This window comes from Rhagoletis pomonella, unplaced genomic scaffold (genome assembly GCF_013731165.1).
Source record: "Rhagoletis pomonella isolate Grant_MI unplaced genomic scaffold, Rhpom_1.0 Rhpom_scaffold_00003, whole genome shotgun sequence".
Lineage (NCBI taxonomy): Eukaryota > Metazoa > Arthropoda > Insecta > Diptera > Tephritidae > Rhagoletis > Rhagoletis pomonella.
Window position 1 is genome coordinate 12,216,364 of NW_023458557.1, and position 3,787 is coordinate 12,220,150.

Consider the following 3,787-nt stretch of genomic DNA (forward strand, 5'->3'; position numbering starts at 1 on the left):
AAAAGAATAGTGAGATTTTATTTGTGATAGAACACTTGTAGGCAGTGATGCCAGTAGTACAATATTTTTCACAAATATGAACTCATTTGAGGGATTAGGACATTGGGGATTTTTTTAACCTGATTTGGAAATATACGTATTTTGTTTTTAAAAATAATGTGGGTTATGTCAATAATATCTATAGTTGTACGAATATTATCAGTATTTTTTGTAGAAACCGAAAATCAACTCCGCCCACAAGTATAAATTCTATAGAAATGCATAGATAAATACACATATGTGACAATTACTCATTTAAAACATGGTCTGGCATCCTTATTTGAGCGTGGAAAAGCACTTCTTTCAGTGATGCCAGAAGTGAGCGTACACAAAATTTTTACCGATAATAACTCATATGAGAGATTTGGATATTGGGAATTTTTCCAAGTCTAGTAGGATATATGAGGAATATAAATACAAAGAATATTGATTATATTAATTAAGTTGCTAGATAAGTATATGAATATTATCAGTGTTATTTATAATAAACAAAAATCAACCTGTCCGCCCATTAGAACTTTCGCTCTAATAGAAAAATATACATTGTGCATTTACTTAATACATGGTCTGGCATCACTGTTTGAGCATAGATGTGCTCAGCTAACTGTTGCCAACGCAGTTTCGCGCGTTCGTTGGAAAAGTAGGCACAATAGTGCCATTTTTGGCACTTTCATTCGCAGAGGCACTTTCGGCACAATTCATTCAGTTATGGCACAATCATAACTTACAGAAATTTAGCATAAAATGGCAATATTTAACAAACAATCATAAAATTAAAATCACTTAAAAATTAAAAGGACTGTTTTATGAAACTAATAAAAAATAATCAATGTAAAGAAGAATAGTCAAAACTGGTCAAAATGCCGAACTGCTATTATTTTGCACATAGATATATAGATGAACATGCCCGAATAGCTATACTTCCGTGTTTTCTCCCTTCGTAATTGGAATATTGTGTTATTTTACTATGAATTCTGGGGAATTGATGAAACCAAGTTTTTCTGAAAGTCTGAATTGTATATAGAAAAGAAATTTCTCAGTTCTCCCATGTTGGCGATTTTAAGCCCTTTTCTAGTTTCAAGTTGGTGGTCGCAGTGTAGCATTTAAAACAATTAATAGTGATTAAAATACAAATATTTATACACACAAAAGACCTTTTTGCCGACTTCGGGCCGAAGAATCTGGGCTTGTAATTTATTTTTAACAAAAACGGCCGCTAGGGGGCGCTTTAGTTTAAAAAAACATGGAAGGAATATGAAGGAAAACTGCAAACAATGCTTCTCAACCAGCAGCCGCAGTGTTTTTGGTAAAAATAAACGCCTTTTGATAAAAAATAAACTGCAGATTCAGATTCCTCGTGCCCGAATATCTCCAGAAAAGTATTTCGATGGTATGAATATTTTCTTTTTAAACACTTTTAAACATTTTAAACGTCTGCGACTACCAATTTCAAATTGAAAAAAAAAAGCTTAAAATCGCCAACCTGTGCAAAATGAGAAATTGCTTTTCCATATACAATCCAATGTTTCAGAAAAACTTCAAAATTCAATAAATAATTTCACTACTTTTTTTTTAAATATTGCTCTTAAAAAGCCTTAAAAGAAAGCAATTTTAATTTTGTGGTACTTTCATCTTCTTTTCGGCACTATTTTTCCAGTCCATTAGGAACATTTTGAAATTTTAAATTCCATCCCTGGTTCGTTATAAATGAGTATACATACATACATATGTACACATGAATGTCTGCATCTACTATGCATTTACTATGTACGTATGTATGTATACTTGTGAATAAGCAAAATTAAATCCCTTTAGCAAAAATCATATAGCGATTCTACAATAGCGCAGTGGCAGTGGCAGTGACAGTTTTTAACACGCAGTAATAGTTCGAAACACTGCCACTGCCACTGCGCTATTAGGTGCATTTTTTTGTAAGTGAGCGACAAAAGAACGCTAAACTCGGGTAAAATTTCCTTTTAGCCACTTAAACAACCCTGTTGGTAACTGACGAGAAACACGTGATTAGTTTAACGGGATTTAGATACAAAAACCTATGAAAATTAGTAATTATGAGAGGTATTTGCGTAATATATATACTTATTTAAAATATAAGTCATGTATATAAGGAAACAAAAATTTCCCTCTCCACTTTCCCATTAACAATTCACAATAGAACAGATTTTTCACTTAACAACACTACCCTTCAGGTCGCGTATTTTTTAACCGACCTAGCTGAACTCGGATAAATAGCCGAGTTTGTGTTGTTGCTTTGCATGTATTTCGTAATTTAAGCGAGTGTTCTTTTGTAGCTCGGTTACAAAAGAATGCACCTATTGTAGAATCGCTAATAGCCATCTCGAATGTTCAGCCAACGCGAGCAGTGCAATGAGAAGAAAAACCATTAGTCTGTTCCAATAGCAGTCCGGTTTACAGGATTTAGTCAGAACTTACAGGAAGTCGTTCCTATTGACATAAAACCTGTAAGTGGGAACACATTTGAGAGAGTAACTGAGCAACTGTTCCTAGTCAGAAGTTACAGGATTTAGTCCGGAGTTTCTTTTCCTGTAAGTTCATGAAAAGTGTCAAACGATCAGCTGATTTGCATGTGCAAGCAAAAACTAACAGCGGTGAAAGCAAAGTACCTTATAGTTGTAAAAAAAAATGGAAGTAAACAACAAAATGTTTGAATATGTATAGATTTTAATAATTATTTAGTGATATTTCAGCTAAATCAGTATTGTACAAATGACATGTAAACAAACCAACTGACGTTTTTACAGGAAATAGTGCTTTTTGCGTTCCTATGCACTTCTGCATCTGTTCTCCTTTTACTCTCACTTGAGAGAGTAAATTTGTAGTTTGACAGTTCCACAGGTTTTAGTCCGAATTTCAAAGGAACAGACTAAATAACACCAATGAAGCAAAGCAAAGCCTACTTCGATGTTGGGAAACAAAAGCAGTAACAACAACGAAGCGCACCGTAGCCTACTTCGTTGCTTTCAGTGAGTGAAGCGAAGAATAAGATTTTTAAATCTGAAGTTCAGTTAAATAATTGGCGTCGCTGCGCACAAAATGTGCTGAAGGAGCTACTGGTTCAATTTAACCAAGAAAATTTATTTAAGGAACTATCTAGTATGTGTGTATACTTTTATTTATTAACAAAGTGAGTTATTATTGATTCCGTTTTAGACGCTGGCATAACCTACATAAGACTGCAATACATAAACGATGCGGATATCTCAGATGCTGTTAAAAGTGTAGGCGAACGGGCGGAGTTCAGGGAAAAACTTTGGCTTTGGCGACAACAAAAGTATCCGAGACCTAAAAAAAAACGATTTCAGATTGGACCAACAAGGTGTTTTATTTTTCTTAAAGTGAAAATGCAAAAAGACGTAACAAACATCGACGCTGAAATGTAAAAAGTCATAACTAATAAAAAATTCAAAATTCATTTTTGATTGATATGATGGATTTCTTCGTTTAACGAAAAAAAATTAGTCACGACTTTTTCCATTTTAGTGACGATGTTTGTTACATCTCTTTGCATTTCAGGTGACGACATATTCCATAATACATATAATACTTGTATCATTTTAAAGTTTTTGCTAGATGAAGTGCTTCGTGAAACTTCTGATGGTCGATCACTTATTTCATTGCGTTCAGATGACGAGAAAACACCCAGGCTAACTGAAAGTCAGCGCTGTAAACTAATAAATGCAATTTGTAGCTACACAGCTGAGCACAACAT

The 3,787-nt window shown here is 33.8% G+C and overlaps 1 long non-coding RNA gene across 1 annotated transcript; it reads left to right on the forward strand.

The window, feature by feature from the left end:
- The first annotated feature begins 2,980 nt into the window (after positions 1–2,980).
- On the forward strand, positions 2,981–3,761 carry LOC118736473. The gene is made up of 3 exons (XR_004992682.1): positions 2,981–3,171; positions 3,229–3,394; positions 3,639–3,761. It is a non-coding gene; the product is annotated as an uncharacterized LOC118736473 (long non-coding RNA).
- The last annotated feature ends 26 nt before the right edge of the window (positions 3,762–3,787 follow it).